Genomic DNA, 17,874 nt, shown 5'->3' with positions numbered 1-17,874 from the left:
GAAAACTGAGGATGGATCAACAACATTGTAGTTACTCCACAATACTAACCTAATTGACAGAATGAAAAGAAGGATGTCTGTACAGAATTAAAATATTCCAAAACATGCATCCTCTTTGCAACAAGGCACTAAAGTAGTACTGCAAAAATTGTTGCAAAGCCATTCACTTTTTGTCCTGAATACAAAGTGTTATGTTTGGGGGAAATCCAATTCAACAAACTGGCCATATTTTTACTCTCCACATTTTCAAGGTTAGTGGTGGCAGCATCATGTTACAGGTATGTTTGTCATTGTTAAGGATTGGCAAGTTTTTTAGGATAAAAAAGAAACGGAATGGAGCTAAACACAAGCAAAATCCTACAGGAAAACCTGGCTCAGTCTGCTTTCCACCAGACATTAGGAGATTAATTCAGCTTTCAGCAGGACAATAACCGAAAACACAATGCCAAATTTACACGAGTTGTTTACCAAGAAGAATGTTCCTGAGTGGCCGAGTTACAGTTTTGACTTAAATCTACTTGAAAATCTATGACAAGACCTACAAATGGTTATCTAGAAATGATCAACAACCAATTTAACAGAGCTTGTGGAATTTTGAAAATAATAATTTGAAAATGTTGCGCAATCCAAGTGTGGAAAGCTCTTAGAGACTTACCCAGAAAGACTCACAGCTGTAACCGCTGCCAAAAGTGCTTCTACAAAGCATTGACTCAGGGGTGTGAATACCTACGTAAATGAGATATTTCTGTATTTCATTTTCAATCAATTGGCAAAAATAGAAACATCTATTTAATCCATTTTGAATTCAGTAACACAACAAAATGTGGAATACTTTCTGATGGCACTCTATGTACAGCAGCTGTGATCTAAGACGTTACTTCAGGTGTAAAACAATCTGTCCATTCAGTCCGCCTATATATATATTTTGTCATCTGTCACATACTATAAGTAATCAGCACTCAACAGCTTTCAGAGCTGTGATCAGTCACTTTCTAATCCCCGCCTACATGTACATATCTACCTCAATACTCCAGTATCCCTGCACATTGTAAATGTGGTACTGCCACTGACCCTGTATATAGCGTGCTCTCTTATTTCTTATTTCTCCTGTTTTCTTTAATTCATTTTTATTACTTATGCTATTTTGATATTGAATACTGCACTGTTGGGTAGTGCTCGTATATTAAGTATTTCCCTGTACTTGTAAATGTGACAAATTAAACTTGAAACTTGAGAGAGCCTCTACAAAGCCATTGAACCACAGAGTGGCTCAGTGTACGAGAGCTGCCCATACACGCTCATTTACTGAGTCAGAGGAATCTCTGAGGGCAGATTTAGAGGTTGGATGAGAGCGATGTTCATTAGCAAACACCCACACCTCCCTTTGAGAACGCTGTGCGATGGGCAGGTAGTTGCTCTCCTGAGGAAATAACAAATCTTTGCCTTTCCTTTGCCCTCCCCTGTTTAATAGTCAAGGCATGCTGCAGATATTCTTTATGATCCTGTGTGCTCACCTCTGTTTCTCTCCTTCCCCTGCCTCCTTACTCACCGTTTCGCATGGTAGTTAATGTGGGTTTCGAAACAGCGGTTATAGGCTGACAGTATGGAAATGACTGCGGTCAAGTGAGGTTATATAGCCTGTGTATATGAGTTTCTTAATCCTGACCAAAAGAGGGAGAGACTTGATAAGGAAATATTGCACCTTAAAGGAAATTGTTTCCAACACAACTGCCAAAGATAATGGAGATGTTTGACATAACTGCAGGCAACAGAGAAATGGGGTCTTGCCCTTTTAATTAGAGTGTATTTTGCCATAAGTTAGCTGTCACTGTAGCTTTCTCTACCCACAATGTGCAGACATGATCCATGAGTGATACTTGTACAGTACTGTGTACAGTGCCTATAGAAAGTCTACACCCTATTGAACTTATTCCACAATTTGTTACGTTACAAAGTGGGATTGAAATATAACTAATAATTATTATTTGTAATGGATCTACACACAATGCTCCATAATGTCAAAGTGAAAATAAAATTCTGCATAATGTTTACAAATTAATACAAATTAAATAACAAAATATAGTTGCTGCATACGTATTCACAGGTTCAACTACAAAGACCAGAGGGTGTTTTTAAAGCCTCATAAGAAGGGCAGTGATTGGTAGATGGGGTAACAATAACAAATCAGACATGAATATATCTTTAAGCACGGTCAAGTTAATCATTGTGCTGCGAATGATGTATTAAACCACCCAGACACATCAAAGATGCAGTCGTCCTTCTGAACTGAGCTGCAGGACAGGAAGGAAACTGCTTAGGGATGTCACCATGAGGCCATTGGTGATTTTAAAACAGCTACAGCGTACAATGGCTGTGATGGGAGAAAACTGAGGAATGATCAAAAACATTGTAGTGACTCCACAAGAATGACCTAAGAATAATACAAATATACAGAATAAAAATAAAAATGCATATTTATGCAACAACGTACTAAAGTAATACTGCAAAAAAACACTGCAAAGGAATACACTTTTGGGCCTAAATGCAAAGTCTTATGTTTAGGGCAAATCCAACACAACACAACACTGAGTAACTGCCTCCTTATTTTCAGGCATGCTGGTGGCTGCATCATGGTGTGGGTATGCTTGACATTGGCAAAGACTGGAGAGTTTTCAGGCTGTAAAGAAATGGGATGGAGCTAAGGATAGGCAAAATCCTAGAGGAATGCCTTCTTCAGTCTGCTTTACACCAGACCCTGGGAGAGGACTTCACCTTTCAGCAGGACAATAACCTACAACACAAAGCCAAATCCAAGAAAACAGTGAATGTTCCTGAGTGGCTAAGTTGCAGTTCTGAACTAAATCAAGTTACAGTTTTGACTTAAATCTGCTTGAAAATCTATGCAAGACTTGAAAATTGCTGTCTAGCCATGATCCCCAACACCTTGACAGAGCTTAAAGAATTTTGAAAATAATAATGGGCAAATATTGCACAACACAGGTGTGCAAAGCTCTTATGAGACTTACCCAAGAATTCTGTAATAACTACCAAAGGTGTTTCTACCATGTACTGACTCAGGGGAGTGAATATGTATATTAGTGTTTAATATTTCATTCATCTTTTTTTTATTTTTAAATCTTCCACATTACAAAGCATTTTGTGTTGATCGTTGATTAAAACATACAATTAAATCAATTTTAATCTCACGCTGTAAGACAATAAAATGTGAAGAAATCCAAGGAGGGAGTACGCTTTCCATAGGCACTGTATATGACTCTACTCTATCCATATGTGCATTGGCCTCTAAAAATCACAGCCGCAATGCAGATACCATATCATAGTTTCTATGGAGAATCCAGTATCACCAAGGCCATGTTAGCGATGGATCCCTGTAGCTAAATACTTATTATGATTTGCTGGCTTACATCAATACTACTTGTCAATACTAATTTATGTCTGTTGTATTTGGCACTAGGCTTGGGCTGTTTTGTTGTGGCTATTTTACCTAAGTTTCCTTTAAAGGATAATACCTAACCTTATTGATTCCCCCTGTCTAGCTGTGAAAAAAATGGCCTGGGTCTAATTTCCCTCTCATCCTTATCTTAATAAACTACATAGTCTGCAGTATAGACTTATCCAGCCATCATCAGCAACATGAACACCTACCCATAGCTCATAAGCCTGATGAGAAATATCGACTTTACGTCAAGGATTCATGTGGTCTGTGAACACTATACTCTCAAAATGCAATATATTACTGAAGCAGCTGATGTACTGCAGGAGAGACTCCTATATTGTCTCATTGGTGTCTTTTCCTAGCTTACGTCACACGCTTTGTTTATGTGAGAAATATCAATTAGTGTGTTGATTAATAATGTAGGATGTGGGCTTCTCTAAGAACAGATTGAACTATCTGAACCCCTCAAACACCCTCAAGGCAAACCCTTGTACCGACCAATTGTAACGATCGTCCTGGGAAGAAGGAGTGGACCAAAACGCAGCGTGATAAGTGTCCATGTTAATATTTATTTTAACTCAGAACACTAAGACAAAATAACAAAAATAGACCAACACGAAACAGTTCTGTCTGGTGCAGACACAGAGACAGAAAACAACTACCCACAAAACCCATGTGGGCAAGAGATACCTAAGTATGGTTCTCAATCAGAGACAACGATAGACAGCTGCCTCTGATTGAGAACCACACCCGGCCAACCAACAAAGAAATACAAAACATAGAACACAGAACATAGAATGCCCACCCCAACTCACGCCCTGACCTTTATGTCTCTATTTTGGTTTGGTCAGGGCGTGACACCAATCGTCTCTGTCCATATTCCAGATTCTATTTTCCTTCCTCCGTCTGATTGGATCCCTTTTCAAAAATATATTTTACATTTATTTTTAATTTAACCTTTATTTAACTAGTCTGGATCCATTTATCCCTGAGGCACAGAGATATATGCAGTATGGGTGACAGATTCAGCATAGGAGATGTGATATGACACACCTGGTTGCTATGGAAATGGAGCCCAATGGCTCTGCAGATGTGTGTCAGGTAGAAAGGGTTAGTTGGCAGAGTGGCAGCTGGCAGTTTGCAAGGAAGGAGATACAAATGTCATGCTCTGAGGCTCATTTGGACATGTTATCCTGGCCGGAATAAGGACTTTCTTCTTCTACATACAGCATCAGGATTAGGAGTCACATCTGCAGCATGATGAAGGGCAATCTCACGCACTCTTACCTGCCACATTTAATGATGTATTATTCATAACACTGTCTTGTCTGAGAAAACGTCTTGGTGGCGACTCATCCCACTGTTGAGAAGGACATTTTCTTTTTTTAAACTCTCAAAATGCATCTACCTCACGTAGCCTACAAACCAAGCAGAAACTATTTTGGTTATGATCCCAGTGGCCTACAGAATAACATCCAAAGCAACACACTGGATTATTAGAGGGGGGCCATTTCTGAGTGCACATGCTTTTAGCAGATATGTAACAGGCTTTTGGAGCTTCACTGCAAGATAAACACCCCGAAGATCAGGGCAGCAGAACAATATTACTGCACTAAACAACTTTCTCCCGCTGTCTCTCTCTTTTTTTCCCACTCTCTCTCACCCATTGTTCTCTTTCTCTGTTACTTACTGGTGCAAAGGTCACCTGACACTAAAGTCGATGCAGCTGATATAATTAGTTAGAAAGGTGCCAGTCTACCTCTCAGTCTGACAGGTGAGAAAACTCCTCTCATTGTGTAACATTGTCAGTTGAATTCGCCGTGTATTAACACCCTACTGTCGATGTCCACGCCCCCGCGTACATCAAATTAGCATAATAAATAAATCCCCGTCAAAATCCATCAGGTTAAGCTAGAGATACCTATTTTTCTTTTTTGAAGCGACACCTGTCTCAATCCACTGCATCCGCCTATGTCGCTCTTCCGCATCTCGGGTGAAAGAGCTACAGCGATGTTTGTCAGACCATGAGACATCCTGAAAATCGGTCTTCTCACAAAATCGTCTGTAGCGTCTGAATGTTTGTGACCCCTCTATGGAAAGATGGGAAACACTTAACTTGACACCCAGCGTCATAACACATTATGACACGGTGATAACCATGTCATAATATGTCATCACAGCAATCATAACTTGTCATAAACTGTCATGACACATATATTTAGACCTGTTTTGACATATATTGCATCATTTAATGGCTGGTTATGACACCTACATAAGAGTGTGAAGACCCAGAAAACCTACCACATAAGGCAAAACATAGCCTATGTGTCAACAGTATGTTGATGTTATATATATTTTTTAAATGTACACCATGTACAAAATTGTACACCATGTACAATTTTCATTGTAATTGTGCACACATTTATGTCAGACATGCAGCTACCCCAATGCGCTGTTGATGATGACTGGGATGAATGCAGGAGCAGATTTCAGGAGCTGGACAAGACACCCTCTTTTTGACTGATGACTGACATAAGGGCATGTACGTGATAGGCCTATCTGGCTTATATAATTATGATGGTATTAATGCTTCATGACAGTGTCATAAAGTTATTTAAAATATGATGGAAAAAAGCATGACTGTAAATAATTAATAAAAACAACAAAGGATTTAAGAAAGAAACTTTCAAATGAAAGGAAACTTCTTGGCAGGAAAAAACTAATTTCAATTAATTTGCATGTTGACGCTCTTATTTAGGTGTCATAACTGTTCATAAAATAACGCAACATATGTCACAACATTTACATTTACATTTACACAACAGGTGTAAATATATGGGTCATGACAGTATTATGACCATATTATGACAGGTTATGACAAGTTATGTCAGCTGTTTACTCTGGGATGCCCACAGGCCTGAAGGTCTCCTGGTACCAGTTGAAAGGAACGGTAGCCCCTATCTGCAAAGCAAGGTATCTGAGTGAAGCTGAGTATCTTGGCTGTTGATCGGTGCCTTCAAATCTTTGGTATGACTTACTACCATATATGGGCATACACATTTATAAGGGCAGGCCGAGCCGATTACCTCATTTCAAGATGGCTGCTACCTACATTCCGGTTAGCGTTGTGAAGCATTAACGAAATTAACAAGGAATATGTTGATAAATACCGAAAGGCGGGACTCCACAGATCATGATCGTATTTGTCTGCCTGTGACCTACCATTACTGATCACCAGCCCCGAGAATCAAAATGTAGATTTTACACAATGTTTTCACCAAACAGCAACATCTTACAAGGTAAGCTTCGATTTGGTCTGTGTTTGAGCTATATCTACATAGGGGGTATCAAATTAATTCTTAGGTTGGTAGGAACAAATCTAGCCTAATGATTGTATGACTTAAAATCTTGTTAATCTAACTGTACTGTCCAATTTACAGTAGCTATTACAGTGAAAGAATACCATGCTATTGTTTGAGGAGAGTGCACAATTTTGAACATAAAAAGTTAGGCATATTTGGGCAGTCTTGATACTACATTTTGAACAGAAATGCAATGGTTCATTGGATCATTCTCAAACGTTGCACTTACACTGCTGCCATCTAGTGGCCAAAATGTATATTGCAACTGGGCTGGAATAATACATTATGGCCTTTCCCTTGCATTTCCCCCAAAAATATACAAAAGAACGGTTTTTTTTTTCTTTGTATTATCTTTTAGCAGTTCTATTGTGTTATATTCTCCTACATTCCTTTCACATTTCCACAAACTTTAAAGTGTTTCCTTTCAAATGGTACCAAGAATATGCATATCCTTGCTTCAGGGCCTGAGCTAGATTTGTTAGATTTGAGTATGTCATTTCAGGCGAAAATTGAAAAAAAGGGGTGGATGGTAACATTGAAAGTACACTATATCTTTGCACATCAAAAAAATTATGTTGCCAGCTTACACGCTGTAGGCATCCATATCCCCATTTCTAGTTGTTAGGTCTATCAATCCCTTTTTTTCTGATATTGTTCACATGTTGTGGAAGCCATCTGATGTGTTTCCAGCTCTAGTCATCAGTAATTCACTTATAGCTTATCAATGAAAGATGACTTTCAAAATAAAAAAATAAAAAAAGCGTATTTTGTGTGTGCTTGATCTTGTGTATTCTGAACTATGTAACTCCTGTCTATCTTCTGATCATTTCCTCATAATCTCCCAGATGTCTTCTTTCCAAATATTTGCATGTCAGAATCATGTAATTACACATGAATAGCAGGTACTTTTGGGTATATCTATTTAGGCGGAATTTTACATTTTGCCATTACATTTAAGAGGTTTGTAAATACAAGGTTTCCTGATCTTTCTTATATCTCTCTGATTTTTCTGGGGGGGGAACTATCTCTTGTTCCATGTAGGGAATTTGTTATTAAATGTGTTTGTACAGTATGGGCTAATAGCAGTAAGGCTAAAAATAGTTTTAAATCAAATATTTTGTTTAGATATTTTTTGTTATACTTCAAGTGGCATTAAAATTCAAAATCAAGGGCAAATCAGCAGATTGTTTACCTTCATGGCTCTGGGATTCAAACTAGCGACCTTTCAGTTACTGGCCCAACGCTCTAACTTCTAGGCTGGACCCCAAGAAGAGTCACTCCTGCTTTGGCAGCAGCTAATGGGGATCCATAATAAATACAAATACCTGCTGCCCACATCATGGATGAGTGTGGCATGAAGTCACCCTGCTGAGTCTTTTCCTAGGGACTTGAGACGAAATGCTCCCATAAAGTGTTACTGAGCGGAGAAAAAAGGGAGAGAGGAGGGAGACTTGAGCTGCCTGGTGACATGACAGGAAGGGTGCTGATAATGAACTATATAGCTCAGCTCTGACATTGAAGCATTGCCCTGAGCTCTCTCCCTCCTCCCTCCTCCTTCTCCTTCCATCTTCCTCCATCGTTCTTCCACACATGATGTGAGCTGTCAAAGCACTGCTATGTCAGAAATGTCTCTGAGTAATCACAGTGCCTAACAATGCATGTAATGACACAGTGTTCTCCCCAAATACACTGCTGCGCAAAGTGCACAGAACATGAGAGGCAGCTTGTTCAAGGTCTCTCCGACAGCTTAGTGATGTCTCTGAACTAAACCTAGCACAATTTGAGTCTCATTTCAACAAATGGCCCTGTTGGGTGATGTTGAGTATTTTTTACCATGTGGAGTTACATTGTTGTTTGAGTAAGCCATGGTATTTTTAAAGAGTGTGTAATTCCCAAAGTCTAAACACAAAAATACTGCCCTCTACAGTTATGATAGGTCTATGGTTGAACCCTGCCTGTAGGCCTCTACGGTTATGATAGGTCTATGGTTGAACCCTGCCTCTATCCCTCTACAGTTATGATAGGTCTATGGTTGAACCCTGCCTCTAGGCCTCTACAGTTATGATAGGTCTATGGTTGAACCCTGCCTCTAGGCCTCTACAGTTATGATAGGTCTATGGTTGAACCCTGCCCACAGCTTTGACACCAGCTATATTACTGCAGCCTCATCACTCTACTGTGCTTCAAACATATACTCACCACGGGGCAGGTTCCAACCTTCTAAACAGGTTAGTAATCAACAATTGAGTGTTCGCCACCAAGATCAGAGGTTTTGATGAGGTGTGGTGTGGTTTTATGATAAGCATGTCTCAGAGGCACACATCCTACGGTATAATTCCTTCCCACAGTCCTCCTCCACACATACACATCTTTCATATGGAGCAAACACCGACCTCTCCATTCTTTGACAACTGACATTGGTCACAAATTATCTGTCCTCCCCCTTATCAGTTGTTGTCCCACTTTGCGTCACTCATAAAATTGTGATGCGGCAAGCGATAGCTTTTAAAGCTTGCTTTTCCCGAAGCAGTCCATTATTATTTAACAAGCAGTAAGGATGGCTTGAATTTTAAGATTTAAGATTCAGTCCAGTCTTGACAAGCTCTCTCTGTCTCTGGGCTCTATTTTAACCAACCAAACGCAATGGTAAATCTAAGCGCTGTGTCTCTGAAATATTTTGTTACTGGCAGTGGTGCGAAAAGGGCTGAGCTTTGATTAATAAATAAGTTGTAGGTGTGTTGAGTCTTAACCCCGCACTGGCCAATCTGTCATGTATACTCCCTCTCTGGCCTCTAGGTCACCAGGCTGCTGATTATTACGCACACCTGTCACCATCGTCACGCGCACCAGCGCTTCATGACACTCACCTGGACTCCATCACCTCCTTGATTATCTTCCCTATATCTGTCACTCCCCTTGGTTCTTTCCTCAGGTGTTATTGACTCTGTTCCATGTCAGTCCGTTGTTTGTGTTCCTTGTTTTGTGTTCCGTTTATTTACTAAACACTCACTCCCTGTACTTGCTTCCCGACTCTCAGTGCATTCGTTATACAATCAGAACATGCTCCATAGCTAAATATGTGGTTATTTCAAGTTGTGAATTTACGGAATTTTATGTATTGCCTTGGTATCAACTCAAATTCCAATCTTAGTCCATGTATATGTTTCAAAATGTTTCAAGCAGACCACCATAGTCCCTGTGCCCAAGAACACCAGGGTAACCTGCCTAAATGACTACCGACCAATAGCACTCACATCTGTAGCCATGAAGGGCTGTTGTCTTATATTTATTTATATGTACATATTCTTATTCCATCCCTTTAGATTTGTGTGTATTAGGTAGTTGTTGGGGAATTGTTAGATTACTTGCTAGATATTACTGTACTGCTGGAACAAGAAGCACAAGGATTCCCCTACACTTGCATTAACATCTGCTAACCATGTGTATGTGACCAATAAAATTTGATTTGATTTGATATTCGGCTATACACAGACAAGTTATATTTGCATGATTTAGTATAATTAATTAATCATTACCATTTTGTTTCATCCATGTGACAGACTGGTTCATAACATGTGACAGACCAATACCTCATGAGGCTTCTTCTCTCTAAGCTGAGACGTTGAAACGGAGATATCTTTGTTCATTTTCAAAACAAGGTCTGGGCGTACTGGCAAATTGCAGCTACTAACAGTGAGGATTCGTTAAATCAGTCACTTGCATGTACACAGAAATTGGTTATTAGAACAGCACATGAATAGAAGACAGAAATGAGTTAAAAGAAAAGCACAGACATTAAAATTCCCTTACTGTAGGTAACAACACATCTGCCATGCTGATCCTCAACATAGGGGCCCCTCAGGGGTGCGTGCTCAGTCCCCTCCTGTACAGCCTGTTCACCCATGACTGCATGTCAAGACACGACTCCAACACCATCATTAAGTTTGCCGACAACACAACAGTGGTAGGCCTGATCACTGGCAACGATGATACAGCCTATAGGGGAGAGGTCAGAGACCTGACAGTGTGGTGCCAGGATAACAACCTCTCCCTCAATGCGATCAAGACAAAGGAGATGATCGTGGACTACAGGAAAAGGAGGGCCGGGCACGCCCCCATTCTCATCGACGGGCTGTAGTGGAGCAGGTTGAGAGCTTCAAGTTCCTTGGTGTCCACATCATCAACGAACTTTAATGACCCAAATACACCAAGACAGTTGGGAAGAGTGCACGACAACACCTATTCCCCCTAAGGAGACTGAAAAGATTTGGCATGGGTCCTTAAACGTCTTACTCACGTCGGCTACGGAGAGCGTGATCACACAGTCGTCCGGAACAGCTGATGCTCTCATGCATGCCTCAGTGTTGCTTGCATCGAAGCGAGCATAGAAGTGATTTAGCTCGTCTGGTAGGCTCGTGTCACTGGGCAGTTGTGCTTCCCTTTGTAGTCTGTAATAGTTTGCAAGCCCTGCCACATCCGACGAGCGTCGGAGCCGGTGTAGTATGATTCAATCTTAGCCCTGTATTGACGCTTTGCCTGTTTGATGGTTTGTCGCAGGGCATAGCGGGATTTCTTGTAAGCTTCCGGGTTAGAGTCCCGCACCTTGAAAGCGGCAGCTCTACCCTTTAGCTCAGTACGAATGTTGCCTGTAATCCATGGCTTCTGGTTGGGGTATGTACGTACAGTCACTGTGGGGACGACGTCCTCGATGCACTTATTGATAAAGCCAGTGACTGATGTGGTGTATTCCTCAATGTCATCAGAAGAATCCCGGAACATGTTCCAGTCTGTGATAGCAAAACAGTCCTGTAGTTTGGCATCTGCTTCATCTGACCACTTTTTTATAGACTGAGTCACTGGTGCTTCCTGCTTTAATTTTTGCTTGTAAGCAGGAATCAGGAGGATAGAGTTGTGGTCGGATTTACCAAATGGAGGGCGAGGGAGAGCTTTGTATGCGTCTCTGTGTGTGGAGTACAGGTAATCTAGAATTTTTTTCCCTCTGGTTGCGCATTTAACATGTTGATCGAGATTTGGTAGAACTGATTTAAGTTTCCCTGCATTAAAGTCTCCGGCCACTAGGAGCGCCGCCTCTGGGTGAGTGGTTTCCTGTTTGCTTATTTCCTTATACAGCTGACTGAGTGCGGTCTAGTCCCCGCATCTGATTGTGGTGGTAAATAAACAGCCACAACAAGTATACCTGAGAACTCTCTAGGCAAGTAGTGTGGCCTGCAATTTATCACAATATACTCTACTTCAGTATTAGTGTTTTTTCTATTTTCTTCTTTATTTATAAATGTTTTACTTCAGTTTATTTTAGTAAATACTTTTATAACACTTATTTTCTTAAAACTGCATTGTTAAGGGCTTTATAAGTGAGCATTTTACTGTAAGGTCTACACTTGTTGTATTCAGCGCATGTGACAAATACAATTGATTTGATTTCGAGTTTGTTAAATAGCTTACAGAAACAAATAACAAAATGTAGACCTATCCCATCTTTTTTTAAATATATTAACTTGTTTGCAGTCCACATTGTTATAAGTAATAGCATAACTTCAATGTGGAAATATATACATAGCATTCACACTGATATAGGGGCTAGGCCTACTATAAATCACATTATGGCTGAGCTTGGATATCGTAACAAAAATAAATACATGTAAAATGTAATGATATCATGAAATCTCCAGGATAGAAAATATACAACGCATTGCTGTTGAACAAACCTTTATTATAGCAGGGTAAGGCTAGCCTACTGGGGGCTTGGGTTCCGAACATATGAAACGTAAAATAAGCAATTGTGCGCATCACGGCTGGATAGGCTGCGTTTACCTTGTCAAAATTCATGCCATAACCAACCGCGTTACTGCTAAAACCAGATTTTGGCTGGTCTTAAATACAGTGCTGTGTTTGAGACCACCTTAAGAGATACCTCCCGGGTGGCGCAGTGGTCTAGGGCACTGCATCGCAGTGCTAGCTGCGCCACCAGAGTCTCTGGGTTCACGCCCAGGCTCTGTCGCAGCCGGCCGCAACCGGGAGGTCCGTGGGGCGACGCACAATTGGCATAGCGTCGTCCGGGTTAGGGAGGGTTTGGCCGGTAGGGATATCCTTGTCTCAGTATGTAAAAATGTAATAAAATGTATGCACTCTACTGTAAGTCACTCTGGATAAGAGCGTCTGCTAAATGACTAAAATGTAAAAATGTAAATGTAATACCGATTCAAGGCCAGGGCGGGTTTCAGACCCAGATCCCTAGCTTAACCTGTCTAGGATGAGAGTGCCGCTAGCGGCACTCCCCCCCCACCCCCACTGAAAAACCAGTGCCGCGAAATTCAAAAACAATATTTTTTTTAAATATTTAACTTTCACACATTAAAGTCCAATACAGCTAATGAAAGACACAGATCTTGTGAATCCAGTCAACATGTCCGATTTTTAAAATGTTTTACAGGGAAGACACAATATGTAAAGATGTACATCTATTACCTAAAAATACATTAGCATAATCCACCATCTTTTATTTGTCCACCAACACCAGTAGCTATCACCAATTCGGCTAAACTAAGATATTTATAGCCCCTAACCAATAAAAAAACTCATCAGATGACAGTCTGATAACATATTTATGGTATGGGATAGGTTTTGTTAGAAAAAAGTGCATATTTCAGGTAGATGGCATAGGTTACAATTGCACCCACCGTCACAAATGGAATAGAAAAACTACTTAGAGCAACGTGTTTACCTACTTACTAATCATCAAACATTTCGTAAAAATACACAGCATACACGAATCGAAAGACACAGATCCTGTGAATACAGACAATATTTCAGATTTTCTAAGTGTCTTACAGCGAAAACACAATAAATCGTTATATTAGCATAGCACATAGCACATAGCAGCCCAGCATTGATTCTAGCCAAAGTGAGCGATAAAAGTAAACATCGCCAAAATATATTAATTTTTTCACTAACCTTCTCAGAATTCTTCAGATGACACTCCTGTAACATCATATTACACAATCCATATAGAGTTTGATCGAAAATGTTTATATTTAGCCACCAAAATCATGGTTAGACAATGTGAAATGTAGCTCAGCTGGTCAGAAAAAGTCTGTGCGCCACTTAGACAGTGATCTACTCTTATACATAAATACTCATAAACGTGACTAAAAAATATAGGGTGGACAGGGATTGATAGACAATTTAATTCTTAATACAATCGCGGAATTACATTTTTTAAATTATCCTTACTTTTCAATACAGCTTGCGCCAAGCGAAGCTACGTCAAAAAACATGGCGTCCGAAGCCACTAACACTTTTCGACAGAAACACGATTTATCATAATAAAAATGTCCTACTTTGAGCTGTTCTTCCATCGGTATCTTGGGCAAAGGATCCTTTCTTGGGTCCAATCGTCTTTTGGTGGAAAGCTGTCCTCTTGCCATGTGGAAATGCCAACTGCGTTCGGGATGAACTGGAAGCGTGCCCAGCAATTCACAGCTTTTCAGAAATAAATGTCCCAAAACCGCACTAAACGGATATAAATTGCTATAAAACGCTTTAAATTAACTACCTTATGATGTTTTTAACTCCCATAACGAGTAGAAACATGACCCGAGTAATATTACTCCCTCCACTAATGCTTGGAACAGGTGCGGGTCGGTGGCCTCTAGGCGCTTGACGCAGCTCCAAAAGACTGACTAGCCTCAGGGTTTTTTAATTTATAGTGCCTGTGAACGCGCAATCGACCTGATTCAAATCGTCATCACGTAAAGACATCCAGGGGAAGACGTAAGCAGTGTCCGTATAGTCATATCAATAACAGTGCCCTTTTAACTGACTCCAGAACAGTGGCCAACATTTCTGAAATCTGAATCCATGTCAGGGAAATTGCTGTAGAATGGGCTCTGTTCCACTTAGAGACAAAATTTCAACTCCTATAGAAACTATAGACTGTTTTCTATCCAATAATAATAATAATATGCATATTGTACGATCAAGAACTTTGTGGGAAGCCGTTTCAAAAAATTACACGATTAGCATAAATAGCCACAACAGCGCCCCCATCCTCAACAGGTTAATGATGAGCTTGGAGGGTTCTATGCTGTTGAATGCTGAGCTCTAGTCAATGAACAACATTCTTACATAGGTATTCCTCTTGTCCAGATGGGATAGGGCAGTGTGCAGTGCGATGGCATCATTTGTGGATCTATTGGGGCGGAAAGCAAATTGAAGTGAGTCAAGGGTGTCAAGTAAGGTGATATAATCCTTGACTAGCCTCTCAAAGCAATTCATGATGACCAAAGTGAGTGCTACGGAGCGATAGTCATTTAGTTCAGTTACCTCTGCTTTCTTGGGTACAGGAACAATGGTGGAAATCTTGAGGCAAGTGGGGTCAGCAGACTGGGATAAGGAGAGATTGAATATGTCCGTAAACATTCCAGCCAGCTGATCTGCGTATGCTCTGAGGATGCGGCTAGGGATGCTGTCTGGGCCGGCAGCCTTGTGAGGGTTACTCAAGTTGACCACGGAGAAGGAAAGCCTGAGATCCTTGGTAGCAGGCCGCGTCGGTGGCACTGTGTTATCCCCAAAGCGGGCAAAGAAGGTGTTTAGCTTTTCCGGAAGCAAGATGTCAGTGTCCGCGATGCGGCTGGTTTCCCCTTTGTAGTCCATGATTGTCTATAGACCCTGCCACATACGTCTCGTGTCTGAGCTGTTGCATTGCGACTCCACTTTGTCTCTGTGTTGGCTTTTTGCCTGTTTGATTGCCTTATGGAGGGAATAACTACACTGTTTGTATTCAGCCATATTCCCAGTCACCTTGCCATGGTTAACTGCGGTGGTTCACACTTTCAGTTTTGCTCGAATGCTGCCGTCTATCCACAGTTTCTGGTTTGGGTAGGTTTTAATAGTCACAGTGGGTACAACATCTCCTATACACTTCCTGATGAACTCAGTCACCGTATCCGTGCATTTGTCAATGTTATTCTTAGAGACTACCCGGAACATATCCCAGTCTGCGTGATCAAAGCAATCTTGAAGCATGGATTCCGATTGGTTAGACCAGCGTTGAATAGACCTTAGCATGGGTACTTCCTGTTTCAGTTTCTGCCTATAGGAAGGGAGGAGCAAAATGGAGTCGTGATCAGATTTGCCGAAGGGAGGGCAGGGGAGGGCCTTGCAGGAATTTCGAAAAGTTGAGTAGCAGTGGTCCAATGTTTTACTAGTACTACAGTCAATGTGTTGGTAGAACTTCGGTAGCGTTTTCCTCAAATGTGCTTTGTTAAAATCCCCATCTACAATAAATGTCGCCTCAGGATATGTGGTTCCCAGTTTGCATAAAGTCCAGTGTAGTTCTTTGAGGGCCGTCGTAATATCAGCTTAAGGGGAAAAATTCACGGCTGTGACTATTCTCTTGGGAGGTAATACGGTCGGCATTTGATCGTGAAGTATTCTAGGAAAGAACTTGAGTTTCTGTATGTTATCACAATCACATCATGAGTAGTTAATCATGAAACATTTTGCCATTTTTCTTTGCAGAGAGTTCTTTATTCCTGTCTGCGCGATGTACTGAGAACCCAAATGTCTGTATGGATGGCGACAGTATATGCCGAGAGAGCCATGTTTCCTTGAAACAGAGTATGTTACAATCCCTGATGTCTCTCTGGAAGGAGATCCTTGCCCTGAGCTTGTCTACTTTATTATCCAGAGACTGAACATTGACAAATAATATACACGGAAGCGGTGGATGGTGTGCAAGCCTACTCAGTCGGACTAGAAGTCCACTCCAAACTCTTCTCCTCCGGCGGTGTTATGGAGCAGCCACTGGAATAAGTTAAATTGCCCTGGGGGGTACGAACAAAGCATCCATTCGGGAAAGTCGTAATCTTGGATGTAATGTTGGTGAGTTACCACCGCTCTGATATCCAAAAGTTTGACAGAAATAACACATAAAAAAACAAAATACTGCAAAGTTGCTTAGGAGCTAGAAGCAGAGCTGCCATATCTGTCGGCGCCATCTTACATCAATCTGATTGGGCTGACTGGCTCCCCAGTGGGTGGGCCAATCCATGTCTACGTCCCTGATGCAAACAGGCATGATGACAATTGCACATCACAAATAGCCTAGCCTACTAACCAACACTTCGGACTAAACTTTTTCAATACCTGGTTTGCATACCCATTGTTGCTTTAGTTAGCATTTACTGGTATATATCATAAGTTGAAACGTCTTTCCTACCGACTAGCGATGTCATTCTTCTGTGAGCTGCTCCATGCCAAAACCAATTGAGAGCTGCACACTCTTGCTGCCTGCAGATGATGTTCCTCTGAAACTTGACTATGTGTGCGGCGCGCATGTCAATATATTTCACATACTCTGCGATTGTATAGTCTACTTTGTGCATGATTTCTCTATTTTACTACATAATTGATAAGTCATATACCTCCACTACACTACTTTTATATGTATCAGTCGTGATTAAGGAGTATACGCAATGCCCACTGAAAAAATTGTGGGTATCCGGCTTATACCTGCAAATACTGTAGCCTCCACTACACCACTGGCCCTTTGTTTTACAGAAAGTGCACTCTCCTAAATGAGTGTGCTGGTATTACAGTTGCTGTCCTTTCACAATCACAAACCTGTCACACAATGAAGGCCTATTCTGTAGGTTTGTCACTGCGCAAACATGTCTATAAAATATATAATGGCTGTTAAGATACTGTATTAATGTATCTAGAAAGGAGTGTATATATTTGACATGGCGAAGCGGTTTTATGGGCTGACTGAATGGAAGCTGATAAAAGGAGTTATTTACTCTGCTAGTCTCGTCTAGTCTTGGCAAGAAATGATGAGTCCTCACTGTCCGAGACCGAGTCAAGACCGAGTACAAATGTATCAGACAGGAGACAAGACCTAGACACTTAAATATCCCTACCAGTGCTGCCTGAAATTAGCACTTGTGATCACGTTTATAAGGCCACACCTCAGATATTTCCACCCCTCCCAAGGAGCTGATATAAAAATGGTAAATTACCAATCCTTGCATAACT

Source organism: Salvelinus alpinus, chromosome 32, assembly GCF_045679555.1.
Source record: "Salvelinus alpinus chromosome 32, SLU_Salpinus.1, whole genome shotgun sequence".
NCBI lineage: Eukaryota > Metazoa > Chordata > Actinopteri > Salmoniformes > Salmonidae > Salvelinus > Salvelinus alpinus.
The sequence above is the reverse complement of the archived record's forward strand: the minus strand, read 5'-3'. Positions refer to the sequence as shown.